The 15,420-nt window shown below is 52.5% G+C and overlaps 1 long non-coding RNA gene across 2 annotated transcripts; it reads left to right on the top strand.

Annotated features, from left to right (window-relative positions):
• Positions 1–868: 868 nt before the first annotated feature.
• LOC132009656 (uncharacterized) lies at positions 869–8,459 on the top strand. Of its 2 annotated transcripts, XR_009402026.1 has the most exons (4): positions 869–952; positions 1,778–1,857; positions 2,522–2,661; positions 3,042–3,304. It is a non-coding gene; the product is annotated as an uncharacterized LOC132009656 (long non-coding RNA). The 2 variants fall into 2 exon arrangements; XR_009402027.1 differs by lacking the exons at positions 2,522–2,661; positions 3,042–3,304 and adding an exon at positions 8,359–8,459.
• The last annotated feature ends 6,961 nt before the right edge of the window (positions 8,460–15,420 follow it).

Here is a 15,420-nt window from a genome sequence, read left to right as displayed (position 1 = left end):
CTTCAAGGAAGCACCCAAAAAAATCAGCAATCAAGGTAAGTAATATTTAACGGTGATATTTTTAAAAATCGAAATTGACACACAAAAAAATTCCGGGGTGAACAAAATATCAGAATTCCGTATCAAGACAGGATCCCACCTTGCATTTGTACCGATCAGTTCCACTCCCCACTGGCCCCTCTGGGGCGCTGGCCCCCCAGGATCTTGGGTGTTCAAGGCAAAGCTGTGCACTTCAGTTGTGTGCTTCTGCGATGTGGACGCTAAGCCTCAATAAAGCAAGGAAAAAAGGCAGATGAGACTTTATCTAATCTCGACAACGCCTAAAATTTAAAAAAAAAAAAAAAAAAAAAAGGCCTGGTATAAGGGCTGGGGAGGAGGGGGGATAAGGGAGAATGAAATAAGTGGGTAAAAGAACGAGTGGGGTGTGTGTGTGTGTGTGTGTGTGTGTGTGTGTGTGTGTGTGTTGGGGGCAGAGGTGTCAAATGTTTGTTGAATGAATACAGCAGTGAATAAAAAGGCACAGCCCCCCCCCCCAGCGCGTCCGGAGCTCCCAGTAAACAAACAAGTGAAAGTGATAATTAAGGGGAAAGCCCCTCCTGCCTCCCCCTCCTCAGTCTCCACCGGCCCTGCCAACCCCTTGGCAGCCTCAGACCCGCACACGGCGCGGCCCAGCTGCCAGCACCGGGAGCCCCGGGGGACCCGGGCCTGGGCGCGATTTCGTCCCCGCGGGCCCCGGGCTCGTAGACAGTGGACACTCAATGAATGTGCAATTATCCAGAAAAGTCGATCAAAACTCGGGGGTGTTTTGGTTGCTGGGGGGTGCGGTGGGGCGGGACTCTTCCCTCCTTCCCTCCTTCCGGCCCAGACCGGATTGCTGGGGCGCCCCTGCGGGCCCGAGGGGCAGCGCAGGGGTCTCTAGGTCTAGCACGAGCCTTGAGAAGGGCAAGGGCAGGTAAGGGTCCCACGGTCAGGAGAGGGTGCAGGTGCCTAGGTGCCACCTCGGGGCGGTGCCAGAGGCTGTAGGGGACCCCCTTCCCGCGCCGCACACGGGCACCGCCTTCCAGGGGGCGAGGAGAGACCCGCCTCCAGGCCAGCCAATGGGAACGCGGCTGAGGCGCATTACCTCATCAGGCGGAACGGCCATTGGCTGCGGGCTCCCGGGGGGGTGGGCTCCGGGCTCTGCTCTCGGGGACCTGCAGGAGGTTGCTGGGGCTTTCTGGGAGGGACCTAGGGGGCCGAGGAGAGGAGAGGGAGGGGGATGGGCGGGAGCGCGTGGGTGAGGAATTTGCAGGATCTGCCGGGCTGTGAGTGTGTCGTTATGAAAAGCGCGTTGCCCTTCCCTTGGGGTCGCCCTCCCCGGTCTTCCTGAGGCCGATTTTAGCGAGAAAGCAGGACGGGGAAGGGGAGGATCCTTTCCACTAAATTAGACCCCCCCCGCCCAGGTTAGGAGCCCCCTCCCCCGTACACAACACACACATTGTCTGCATGGCAACGTGGACGGCAGCCCCGCCCCTGGGTCAAACAGAACCTCAGTTTGCACATCTGTCTGAGACACCACCATTCACTCGTCCCACAGAGTTCGGGGGGCACCCTCCAGCCACAGACAGCCTCGGAGCACCCGCAGGCGGCAGGTCCCCTGCCTCGCTCTCAGAGCCTCAGGTCCCCACTGCGTGAAATGGGGTTGATAAAGGTCCCCCTTTGACAGGGAGGTGCTGTAAAGATTCGTTCAGTCAACAAGCACATATTGACTACTTACTGTATACTGGGCCCTGTGCAGAGTACTGTGGACACGGGGAGACCCAGGCAGGCCTCCGCTCAGCTCTCTAGACCTTCAGTGAGGAAAACAAAGGTAAACAGGTAAGGATCCGCTTGGGAGGACTGTAGCGCTCGGAGGAAAATGAAAGCAAGGAAGAAGATGGAGAGAGTGGGGTGCTACTCCAGCCCAGTGACCAAGAAGGGCTCACCGAAGAGGTGATGCTCGGGCTGAATAAAAAGAAGCTATGAGAAGATCTGGAGGATTAGCATTCCAGGCAGAGGGACCAGCATGTGTAAAGGCCCTGAGGCAGGACAGCGCCTGGCTTGTTGCCAGAACAGCAGAGAGGCCTGTATGGCTGGAGCAGAGTGAGCCAAGGGGAGAGAGAGAGAAGGGGAGGACAGGGAGGAGACTGACGCAGGTCACCCAGGGCCTTGGTTGGGATGGAGGTGGGGTGGGGGGGGGGCAGGACTTGGGCTTTTACTTACCAGAAGTGAGAGCTCTGGGGGTTTGTGGGCAGAAGAGGGCGGGACCTGACCCAGGTGTTCACTGGCGCCCTCTGGTGGCTGCTGCGGGGAGGACAGACTGTGGAGGGGGGGCGCTGGTGCTAGGTCGGGAACCAGGATACCAGGGTGGAGGAGACTGTGCTGGTCCCCGTGAGTGATGCGGGGCCGATCAGGGCTGGAGCCACGGAGGCGCTGACAAGTGAATGCGATAAAGGTATATTTTGGAGTCATGAGATTTCATTCCACAAATGCTGGGTTGCAGGGAGGCCGAATTTTGGTTCTGGCACATGACTGGACCCACAGTAGCTGCTCAGTGAGGAGCCCTGAGTAGCAGCTGGATAACTGGGTGGCCGTCTCCTCTCCACTTCCCCTAGGGCTCCACACTCAGGACCAAATGAATGAGTGAGTCACCCCCGGCTGAGTGTGTGGGGGGGGAGAGGTGTACACTGGGCACTGACTCAAGTCTCCCGCCCAGGCATCTTTGACTCATTCACCCCCCCCCTTCTCTGTGAGTCCAGGTGTGCCCCCCAAGCGAGATGAGTAACACACTGCTCCCCGATCTCCAGGGTCCTCCCACCTTCTTGGCTGAGAACCCTAACTCTGCAATTCCGGTCTCCACCTGACCCCAAAGTCCCCACCAAGTCCCTCAGGGTGGTTCTCAGCCCTACCTTACATACCTTTGGGACTGGGAAGCTCCCTCTTTTTGAGCAAGTCAAAGATCTTATGACTGAGCCCCACATTGGCCTCCATTGGGAGGGATATCTTTTTTTTTTTTTTTTTAGGGAATCTGAGCTGGACCCCATCACCCTCAGAACGAGGTCTTCTCAGCGTGCCTTAAAAGGTCCCGCGTGGTGTGGCTTGCGCAGTACTCAGCGCTGTCTGCATATTTGCTTCCCAGCCTTTGCACAAGCTGTTCCCTCTGCTTGGAAAGCCCTTCTCCCTTCCTTCTTCCCCTGCCTCATCTCAGCAGTTGGCATCGGCTCCAGGAAGCCTTCCCCCACCCCCTGGAGAGAGTTAAAGAATCATCTCTCCCCTGGCTACATTGTATCCCCACCCTTCCCAGCCCGGGCAGATCGGACTTCCCGCTGGCCAGGGCCGGCCTCTGGGCTGGTGGCTGGCTGCAACGCTCCGGAGCTCACCCCCCAAGACCAACGTGGCAACTGCTCTCCCCGGAGCTGCCCCTCGGGCTCTCCCTGAGGGCATCTTAGTTTAAAACCCTGCCCTCCCACCGGCTCCCGCAGGCTCCACCCCCTGACCCCCACCCCCACACAAGCCACAGCGGAGCCCCCTTTGAAGAATGATTGACGAACAGCCATTAGATTAATGGGCAAGGCGCGTTTTCATTTCTGCTGCCTCTACAAACTAAGTGTTCCCGTGTAATTACAATTAAGGACATGTTGGCATGTGACGGCTCCTGGCTTCCCGGCCGCCCTCCCCCGCGCACAGGCTCTCTGCCGGCTCCCTGCCCCTTTTGTGCCTTGGCTTTGGCCTCCCCTCGCTTGGTTTTCTTCCCACCTTCTTCCTTCTCCCCACCTTCCTGCCCTGAGAGCTTTCTCCTCCTCTCTTCCTCTCTCTCTTGCTCTTTCTGTCTCTCTCTGGTCTGCCCCTTTCTCGGTTTCACAATTTCCTCCGGCTTTCGGTCTCTCTCCCAATTTGTTCCCATCGCTTTCCTTCTTGGCCTGTCTCGCTGCGTCTGTCTCTTGATCTCTCCTCCTTTTGCTTGCTTGCTTTGAGAGTCTTTTTCCCTCCATTTTAGCCATGCCTAGCCTCAGTCCGTGAGTGCACCGAGACCCAGGTGCCTTAGGACCCAGGCCTCCTGGGGACAGGTCTCCTGAGGGTGGCCCCTTGTTTTTTCCCCAAGTTTCTCTTTCCTCATCTGTGAAATGGGAAGCAGAGGGGGGAGCCAGGGGTGCTGGGCTCCGGGCTGTGGATCCAAGCCCCCGGTCCATGCCCGACGCAGGTGGGCAATCCTGGGGGAATGGCAGGAGGGGATTTCTTCCTGCCTGTGAGGCTCAAGGCCAGAGGTGAGCTTCCCGGGCCAGAGGGCAGGTTGTACTACAGTCTCTGCATCGGTGACCTGGTGCGGAGGATTTGTAGCGCTTTCCCTGGTGCCCTAGGATGCAGGACTAGTGCGGGGCAAGGCGGGGCTCCTATGAGGAATCTCATGCCCTCTGATCCTGTCTGTATCCAAGATTCTCCCTGACTTGTCTAGCCTCAATACCTGGTCAGTGTCTGGTCCCCAGTACATTCCAGATTGGGTCCCATTTCCACTTCTTTGCTTAGGCCAGTCCACGCCCCACTCCCACTCCCCGCAGGCCAGGCCATCCTTCCCTTTCCGACCCCCCCCCCCACCCAGGGCCCAGGCCTGACACCTCTTTTTTGTGCCCCCCCCCCCCGCCCCGCGCAGTGACCTAACACAGTTTGCACCTCCCGTCGGAGGGCAGCGTCTACTAGGGATGACCCTCACCATCTTCGTCATCTTCATCACCCCGGCATTTCCTGAACATTCAGAATGTGCCAGGCGTCCTGCTAAGGGCCTGACCTGAATCCTCGCAGATAATCCATTATTCACCAGGCTTCTAAGACCAGCACAACCACTGTTCCCATTTCACAGATGCATACACTGAGGCACAGAGAGCCTGGGCTACTTGGCTCTAGGTCATATAACCAGTGAGTGGCAAAGCTGGGATTGGAACCCAGGTCTGGGTGACCCCAGACTCACCCCCTCCCCACTGCCCCACCGGACGTGAATGTCAAAACTCAATTCAGCTTCTCCTTGCCCCGCCCCCCAACCCTTGTGGCTGAAACTGGGCTCCCAGAGGACAAACGCTGGCTGTCAGCGGCTCCTCTGGCCTCTGATAAATCGAGAGAATTAAAATCCATTTAGAGGGAAATCTCTAAATAGGTCTGTGTTGTGTTTTGTGTGTGTGTGTGTTTTTTTCTTCCTGTCTTTTTTCCCCCCTGCTGTCTCCAGCTGGGTAATGTATTCTAGGAGCAGAACTGAATCTGACTTAATTGAATTTAAAAGCCGGTATTACATCTGCACCTTGTAAGGGAAAGTGGGTGGAGGATGGCTTGCTGCTGAGATCGGTTCTACCCGCATCTCTGATCTGTGCACCGAGGCAGGGACGTTAGTCCCTGTTTGGGGTTCCTTGCATGGGGCTTCCCCAGGCCAGACCATAAAGGGTGGGCTTTGGAGGGAAGAAGCCTCCAGACTTGCAGATAAGATGGGTGCCTGGGGCCTCCGGAGAATGGGTACAGTGAACCCCACAGCCATGGGGCCAAAAGGAAGCTGTTACTGGCTCCGCCTACGACCCCCCCCTCCTGTCAGCCCCGCTTCCAGAACACACCCCCAGACGCCCACTTCTCACCCTCTCCCCTGTCACCACTCTGGTCTGCCTTGTACTCATCGCTCTGTTCCAGATCTTCCGCAGCAGCCAAAATGGTTTTTTCCCCCCTTTCTTCTTCTTCTTTTTTAATTGTAGCTCTTTTTAAAAAATGTGGTAAAATATACATAACATAAAACTTACCATCTTCACCATTTTTAAGGGTACAATTCCATGGCATTAAGTACATTTACAACGTTGTATAACCATCCCCACTATTTCCAAAAAATTTTTATCACCCCAAACAGACACTCTGTACCCATTAAGCGGTAACTCCACTGTGTGAAATCACACAATTTTTGTCCTTTTGTGGGGGGAAAAAAAAAGGCTTATTTCACTCGAGCATAATGTTTTGAAGGTTCCTCCAAGTCATACCATGTACCGGTACTCTGCTCTTTTTTTAGGCTGAATAATCCCGCACCGTCTGGAGGGACCCTATTTTGCTCATCCGTTCAGCTATCAGTGGACACCTGGGTTGTTTCCCCCTCCTGGCTCTTGTGAACTGTGCTGCTGTGAATGTGGGTTACAGATATTTATTTGAGTTGTTGCTTTCAGTTCTTCTGGGGATATACCTAAGAGCAGAATTGCTACATCCGTACGATGATTCTATGCCGAAATGATTTTTAACAAATGTCACTTCCTCGCCCCTTCCAAATTTGTCTGTGGCTTCCTAGTGTTTACAGGAAAGTCAAAACACCCTCTCATGGCCCTCAAGGTGCTGCCAACGTTCCAAGCCTCATCTCTCGTTACTCTTCAGTCATACCAAATCACCCTCACTTGCCCCTGGGCCTTTGCACATGCTGTTTCCCCTCCCCAGAGTCCTCTTCCCATTTCTGATTTTGATCTGACATCTAATTTTTCCTCTGCCTTCAGCTCTCAGTTTTTTCTCACTCTAGGAAATCCTCCCTGATCTCTCCGGCTGGATCAGGAAACCCCTCTTCATTCTCAGAGCTGCCTGAGCAACCTCGTCTTGGCCCTGGTCATGGGTCACAGGTGACCTGTCTGTCTTGTTCACTGCTAGGGATGTACAGAGTAGGTGCCCAGTACTTGCTGGCTGAACATTGCCATGATTCTTTCTCTTGTCCCGCAGACCCCACGCCCTTGAGAAATGAGACACAGCCACTTCCAACTTCTTCCAACTAATGGCAGATTTCAAACGGTATCTTGGGCTGTCGATGAGAAATAGATCCAATCGATATGCTTGTTTTTCATCCTGCGGTGCGTCTGTGATAGATGGGCAGGCGGGTGGGAGCACTATGAAGCTGGGAGAATTTTCTATATGTTCTAGGCTCTGGGCAGACTGTCTTCAAAAAGCTATTTGGCCCCAACTCAAAATGAGAGAGTCATTAAGCACACACACACACACACACACACACACACGCACACACATGCGCATACATTGCAGGAGAGCGTCTTGTCCTCAGCAGGTGGGGGAGGGACCCACAATTAATACACACTGCAAATGTCGCGGTCTGTGTGTGCAGACGGCAAGGTCCACAGCTGACAGGGAGCAAGAAGCAGTGGTTTTTGTTTTTTGTTTTTCGCCCCAAAAGCGTGTCAAAGTTCTCCCTAGAAGTGCTGGGCAGTTGGAGTCGGAGCTGAGAGATTTTCCCTGAAGCTCTGAGTTTGGGTCGCCTGCAAGAGGGCCCTGAGGGGAGGATTTGGGGGCAAAGAGAACACGTGGGAGGGGCCCCAGGAGGGGCAGCGGGAGGTGAGCGAAGGGAAGGGAGGAGCCAATGTTCATGATCCTGAGCAAGTGATGGCGGAGGAAAACGGGGCTCCGTCCCCCTGGGAACCCCGGGGAGACAGCGAAGTGTGCACGTGAGCTGCCGCTCCTGAGTGGGTATTTAACCCCCAGCGCCTGTCCGTCACTGGCCCAGGGCTGCCTCCTGAGGCTGAAGCTCCCTGACCCTTCCTGCTTCCCTGCACCCGGCCCAAGAAAGCCTCAGCTAGTGAGTGACAAGTGACGGCAGAAGGATGCTGTCAGCAGGGACCTCGATGTGGGCGCCGAGGCTTGTGGATGGGGCACTCACAGCATCTGCTAGGCACGGGGGTGTTCTCTATTTCCAATCGCCTTCATTCGTTCCAGAAGATTTATGAAGCTTCTGCTGGGTGCCAGGTGCTGTGTTGGCAACCGGGGACAGTGGCGAACAGGACAGACCCAGTCCTTGTCTCCTGGGATTCAAGGACACATACCCAGGCAGCTGAGGCAACTCCGAGGCTTCTCCTCTCCCAGCACTGGGTAGGAGGTCAGGGGACGCTTTCTGGAGGGATGGCGTTTGAAGATGTGCTCGATGAACAAGGAGGGGCGGGGCAAGGAAGCGTGGAGTCGCTGGGCTAGGAGGCATTTTGACAAACAATTTGGACTTTTTCTTGACGGCACTGGGGAGCCATGGAGAGCTATAGAGGCGTGGATGGGAAGGATCAGGAAGAGGAGCTGGTGTGGGTGATTGAAGTGATGCACTGGAGATTGGGTAGGTTGCACCTGGTGGACCTCCGAGAGGAGGTGTCCCAGGGGCACTGGCTCTGTGGCCAAATCTGGTTGGAGATGGAGGTCAGGGCATCGTCAGAAGCCGCAGAAACACGTTTCCGAATTTGGGCTGTCCAGGAAAAAGGCCAGAGCATTAAATAATAACCCATCAATTAATGATAATGATAATAATAATAATAATAATACATCAAGTTCTTTTTTTTTTTTTTTTTTCTTTCCCAGGAGTAAATATTAGAAGCCCCATCTTCTGGCTTTGTGCACTGAGCCCGCAGCCTCACTGATTCCCAACAAGAACCCGATGAGCCCCAGAAACCCTTCAAACCTCTCGGGCGGCGCCCTGCGGCCACGTGGCCACGGCTGAGCCAATCAGGAGGCCACAGGAGGAGGCTTCCGTGATGGGCTGAAATCATCTAAGCCTGCCCTGTAGTTGGGGGTGGGGCCAATTAAAGCAGAGCACTGGAAGGTGGGAAAGGTGCAGATTGGTTAGGGTAAAACACCCTCCGGTCGGCAGACCTCAGGGACCCAGCACGACAGACGGCTGTTGCGCACGTAAGGTGCAAACAGGTGTCCCGGCTTGGCAAGCAGCTTTTCTCCACCCGGTGACTCAGGAACTAGCCACCTCTGTCTTGTGGCTCCTCCATCTTTTGACGTGGAAAGAGCTTGGCCGGGACTGGAAGTGACGGAGTCATCACTTCCACCCACATTCCACTGGCGGAATTGCACTGCCCCGACCGAAGGGGTGCTGGGAATGTGGTCGGCTGGGTGCGTAGAAGGAGGATACGGATGTAGCCAAGGCTCTGAAGGTCTGTAACATGCGGTACCGCCCCCAGGCGGGGGCAACACCTGGGTGCTGCTGTCTCCTGAAGGTGGGGAGAAGCAGGTTGGTTGGCGAAGGCCACAGGTGCCCACCAGGATGACCCTTGCCACTAAGCAGTGTAGTGAAATTCTCTGATCCGTCTCACGATGTTGCTCAAGGGGTGGAAAATGTCCTCACTAGCTGAGAAGCTCCTGTTGGGTAAGAACGTGATTTGTCTTGGTCACGATTGTGTCTCCATATCCTAGAACAGTTCCTAATATACAGTAATTGCGAGATGTATATTTACCGAATGGATGAATAGGTGGCTGAGTGGGAAGGCGGGTAGGCAGGTGGATGGTTGGGTGGATGGTGAATGGATGGGTGTAAAGTAGATGGATGGATGGACGGATGGACGGATGGATGGGTGGGTTGGTGGATGGACCGATGGGTGAGTGGGGGGTTGGAAAAATGGAGGAATGAGTAGATGGGTGGGTCTTTTTATGAGTGAAACCATCTCTTCTCTGTGTTTGGGCTGCGCTGGTAACAGCAGTAGACACACATAGTATGAACCCCCAAGTAGATCTCTGCCCATAATTCTAGAATTCTAGGGTATCAGGACCCTTGTCTGTCTTGGAGATGGACACCAGGCTGGTTGGTTTTAAGTTACATGTAAAACTTGAACTCCCCTAGCTCTGAGGCAAGAGAGTTCTTCCTTTCACTTCTTTTTGAAGGAGAAAGTCTTAATTGGGTGCTAATTGGTCTTTAACACCTCTTTGGTACCTGGGATTCTCCCTCGGACAAAGGAGAGGAAACCCCAGTGCACAGCCCTAGAGACAACCGTCTCTAGTCAGAAATTAATAATATGATTTAGTTTTTATTGAGTTAACTTCTACTTATGGTCATTGATGCTGGCTTTTCATTTACAGTCATGATAAACAATTTCTTTTTAAATAGATTTAGGATTTTAAGAAGTGGGTCAACTTGAAGGAAAATATTCAGGGAGTAATAGCTTTGGAGGTGGAAAGGTGGGGTAAGATGGACTACGCTTTGAGAATCCCGAGGTGTGGGTAGTCTCACAGCTGCTGTGTGGCGTGAAGTTCGCTGCACCTCTCTGATGCCCAGTTTTCTCATCCAAAACACGCTTTCAATCCCCCTGATGTCCTGGGATCGTTTTATTGATTAGGTGAGCTAGCACAGGAGTGTGACCCTGGAAATACGTCCTTTCCCTCTCTGGGTCTTGTTTCCTCTCCCAGCCTTAGAAGAAAAGCAGGGGATGAAAATTTTCTCCTGGGGTGAAGGAGAGCAAAAAAACTCTTACCTGTCCAGACCCTCGGGAGATTTGGGGGTGTCTTTCATTGGGGGGATATGCTGTGTTTAACTTATTCTCAGGAAAACTTCTGTAGCTTATCACCTGTGCTGGTTTTCTTCTCTGGAGAGTACGAACCTGTGGACAGAGGCAAGGCCTCCCTGGACACACTTTCCACCTGCTCCGCAGTGTCCCTGAGACCTGGATAGAGGGCCGCCCTGGGGGGTCTGCCCAGGATAACCCTCCGGTCCACCAGAGTGTGTGGGGCCTGATGACAGGGCGGGAATGCCTGACCTTCCTCCTAAGTCAGGCTATGTCCTCCTCCGGTCTCCAGTCTCCCACCCCGAACCTGACCGGTGTGTTTTCCCTCGATGACATTTGGAATCTTTTAATAGTTGTCACATTAGCATACATTTGCATACCTTATGCTAATCAGGCTATTTATTTTTGAAAAAGCACTTTGACTTGTGGGGCCCTTTCTCACCAGGGATCTCACGGTGTCTTTCCTGGAGACTGGCTGCTTCCCCTTGGGGGGGGGGGGGAGGCTGCACCGGCGAGACCCCAGGCAGGGGCGCCCACCTCATAGGCGCACCCCGGGGAGAGGGGCATGTTGCCCAGCCGGCCCTTGTGAGACCAGTGCGAGGGGAGACACTATTCTCGAGCCCATTTTGCAGACAAGACTGCAGAGGCAGGATGGACATGGCCTTGGTGGGGGGGGGGGGGCCGGAAACAGCTCCCTGTCCTACAACACCTCTGGCTCCCTGCAGCCCACAGCTCCGCCTCTTTCTCCCGTGGATCTCCTTGAAAGAGTCATCTACACTCGCTGTCTCCCTGCTCCCCACCACACACACACACTTTGTCCCCTTCTCACACCTTCCCCTTTCCACCGCTGAAATCCCTCTGGTCAAGGTCAGGAGTGGCCTAGTCTATCCTCCTGATACCCCTCCTCTGCAGAGTCTGACCCCCTCTCCCCTGCACTTGCTGGCTTCCCTCCCATCTCTCCAGCCCCTCCTCCGTCTCCCCCTCCCGCACCCCCCACGCTTGACTCCAGTGGGGTCCGCTCTGGGGCTCGACCCACCTCTATGTCCCCACTACGCCCACAGCCTTGTCTCCAGCCCTGAGTTCCAGGCTTGGGGTCCAGCTGTCCCTCCACATCTCCACGTGGGGGCTCCCAGGGAGCCTGCACTCAACACAGTTCCCCGGGGCTGCGCATGCCCCCAGACCTGCTCTTCCTACAACCCCCTTCTTGGCTGAAGGCAGCCCCTTCCATGGAGCTGCTCAGTCTGCATCCTGGATACACCCTCCAGCCCCACATCTGCAGCAAACCTTGGCCTTCCACCATTAAGAATGACGTGATGTTCCCTCATTTCCCAGATTCTACCCTGCTTAACTCCCTGCGGACTGCCTTGCCCTCAACTCTCACCCCCAACACCCCTGCCTGCACTCTGGTCCAGCCGCCCTGTTCCTCCAATGAGCCCGGTGCAGGCCTGCTCAGGGCCTTTGCATCAGGTGTGCCCTTTGTCTGGGGTGATCTTCACGTAAGTCTGTTGTTTCTTGTTGTATCCCCAGCCCCCAAAATAGTGAGTGAGAACTCTGAACATCTTGCTCCCGAGTGAATGTGTCTGCAGAGACAAACAGCTCTGGACAGACATAAGCCCCAAAGTTGGGGATGGTAGGCGATGTCCGTGTTTTCTGAAGGATTATTTCTCTTTTCTAATTTTCGCCACCGGAAATATAACTCCGGTGAACGCTGAAACAAAACATCTCAGTGCTGTTTGGAGGTAGAGCACCATGGTTGTGTGATGCTGAGCAGCTGTGAGCCTCTCTGACCCTCAGTTTTCTCATCGGAAATTGGGGATCATCCTAGCACCACCCCCAGAAAACCCCTTGAGAGCCAACCCTCTGTCTGGAAGAAAGAGTTGAAATCCAGTTTGGGCGGTGACTTTTACAAGGCCTGAAGTTTCAACATTTTCAATAAAGAAAAACAAATCTAGGCCAAAGCTTTTTTCTGATTTATAGTAATTATAAACCAGCAATAGTTAATATAATTGTCCAGCGGAGGGGGCGGTGGGGGGCTCCACACGGGGTCCAATCAGCCCCGGATGGGATGTGGCCCCAGTCAGGTTAAGCAAACGCATTACTTTAATAACTTGGGGAGGCGGCTGGAGCCATTAGCGAGAGGGGAGAATAAATATTATCCCAAGAAACTCCAGAATCGGCGGTTTTATCACTGAGAATTGTCCCCGTGCTATTTACTTTCAATTTAGGTTTTAGGGAAAGTGGCTCTTGGCAAATTTTATGTGTGAAGGAGAAGGACTGGATTTTGCGATCCGAGAGGAAAGGCTCCATGGTGCTGCTCTGCCCCCCCCCCCGAGTCACCTTCCCGCCTGATCCCTCTTCACGTCTGAGCACTGGGTCCCAGGCTCAGGAACATTCTGGAAGTGCTGGAGCTTTCCCTGATTGCTTCAGAGGCCAGGGGAGCATGGCAGCAAATATCCAGGGACTTGGTCTCACTTAGTTACAAGTGACTTTATCTATCCTCTGATCTGCTCTGTTTGTTTACTGATGGGGGAAACAGGCGCAGAACGCGGCGGTCATGAGCTACCGGAGTCCGCTTGCCTCCGTCCTCTTCCTTCCTATACCTCCGGTCACCCAAGAGCCCCCCTCGGCTCCCTGTGGTCTCCAAGGATAAAACCCTCTCAGGTCATAGGTCATATTCAGAATATAATCCAAAATGGATTGTAGATCTACATGTGAAATGTAAAACCATGACATGTTTAGAAGGAAACCAATTAAATCCTCAGTGCCTGGAGTTAGGGAAAGACCAGACGTGACCCCAAAGGATGATCTATAAAGGAAAAAACTTGATCTTAGACTCCATCAAAATTAATAACTTCTGCTCTGACAAAGATACTGTTAAAAGGACAAAAACACAAGCTAGCTCCAGAATGGGATAAAACACTTGGAGGGATCCAACAAAGGATGTGTACTTAAAAAAATATATAAAGGGGGGTGCCTGGGTGGCTCAGTGGGTTAAAGCCTCTGCCTTCAGCTCAGGTCATGATCTCAGGGTCTTGGGATTGAGCCCCACATCGGGCTCCCTGCTCAGCGGGGAGCCTGCTTCCCCCTCTCTCTCTGCCTGCCTCTCTGCCTACTTGTGATCTCTCTCTGTCAAATAAATAAATAAAATCTTTATATATATATATATATATATATATATATAAAGGACTCCCAAAACTCAATAGTAAGAAAACCAACAAAGCAGCTAAAAAAAATGGACAGAATCAGGAACAGACATTTCACTGAAGGAGATATGTAGATGACAAATAAGTCCAGGAAAAGATGTTGAACATCATTTGCAAGTAGGGAAATGCAAATTAATACCACACGTGGCATGTTGCTGCATACCTGCCAAAATAGGTAAAATAAAAAATAGCAACAATGCCAAATGCTGGTGAAGATGCTGTGAAACTGTATCACTCATTCTGGTAAGAATGTAAAATGGTACTCTGGAAAGGAGTTGGGTGAAGTTTCATTTCGTTTCGTTTTGTTTCATTTTGTTTTGCAAGGCTAAATGTGGGCTTGCCACATGACCCAATGATTGCATTTTGGGGCACTTATTCCAGAGTAATGAAAATTTATGTTTATACAAAAACCTGCCCAAGAATGCTCAGGGTAGCTTCATCTGAAATCGCCAAAATCTGGAAACAACCCTGATGTCCTTCAAAAGGCTGGGGTGCCTGGGTGGCTCAGTGGGTTAAAGCCTCTGCGTTTGGCTCAGGTCATGATCCCAGGGTCCTGGGATCGAGCCCCGCATCGGGCTCTCTGCTCAGTGCGGAGCCTGCTTTGCTTCCTCCTCTCTCTCTCTCCTCCTGCCTCTCTGCCTACTTGTGGTCTCTCTCTCTCTGTGTCAAATAAATAAATAAAATCTTAAAAGAAAAAAAAAGGTGAATGGCTAAACCAGCGGGGCTCCATCCATACCTTGGAAGTACGACTTGGTAAAGAAAAAGAATGAGCTAGTCATAGATGCAATGATGTGGATGGGTCTCAAGGGAATCATACTGAATGAAAGAAGCCAGTGTCCAGATGTTACAGACTATATGGTTCATGTGTGCAGCATTCTCGAAGTAACAAAATTATAACACAGAAGACAGACCAGTCCAGAGGGGAGGGAGAGAGGTGTCTGTGGCTGCAGTAGTGTAGCATCTGTTCTGTGTCTTGGTTATGATACTGGTCCTATGAATCTACGCATGGGATAACATAGGCCAGAAATACACACGCACACATGCATGCACACACATGCACACGAGTGTGTGTGAGATAGGGGAGATTGGAAAAAACTTGATGCATTATATTCATGTTAGTTTCCTGTTTATGATGTTGTAAGATGTTGGCATTGGGGGAAACTGAGTAAAGAGAACAGGAGATCTTTCTGTATTCATTTTCTCTTTCAAAAACACTTTTACTGAGCTAATTCGCGTACCACACAATTTCCCCATTCACAGTGTGCAATTCGGTGGTTTTTAGTACATTCGCTGTTAGGCGAACATCCTCATAACGTAATTTCAGAAGACTTTCATCCCTCCCACCCAAAAAGAAACCCATTAGCAGTCATTCCCCACGTCTTCCGTGCTCCCGCCCCCGGCAACCCTCACTGACGCTCCATCTCTGAGGAATTGCACTCCTGGATATTTCGTGTGAATGAAACCAGACGCTGTGTGGTCTGGCTTTTTCCCTGAGCGTAGTGTTTTCAAGGCTTGTCCACGCTGTGGCAAGTATCAGCGCTTTGCTCCATTTTATGGCCAAATAAAATTCCATTGGGTGATGTACCTTTTATCTATCCTTTTATCTATCGATGGGCGCTGAGGTTGTTTCCATTTTCTAGCTATTAGGAGGATTTGTGCATAAGAATTTGCATGGAGGGGTGCCTGGCGGGCTCAGTCAGCAGAGCGTGTGACTCATGATCTTGGGGTTGTGGGTTCGAGCCCCACGTTGGGTGTAGAGATGACTTAAAATAAATAAATAAAATTTAAAAAGACTCTGCATAGACATACATTTTTAATTCTCTTGAATTTGTAGGAGTGGAATTACTAGATCGTCTGGTAACTCTTTGTTTAATATTTTGAGGAGCTGCCAGACTGTGTTCCAAAGCCATTACCCTGATGAGAATGCCACTAGCATT

The sequence above is a fragment of the Mustela nigripes genome, chromosome 2 (assembly GCF_022355385.1).
Source record: "Mustela nigripes isolate SB6536 chromosome 2, MUSNIG.SB6536, whole genome shotgun sequence".
Taxonomy (NCBI): Eukaryota; Metazoa; Chordata; class Mammalia; order Carnivora; family Mustelidae; genus Mustela; species Mustela nigripes.
This window is presented reverse-complemented; position numbering and strand designations above follow the sequence as displayed.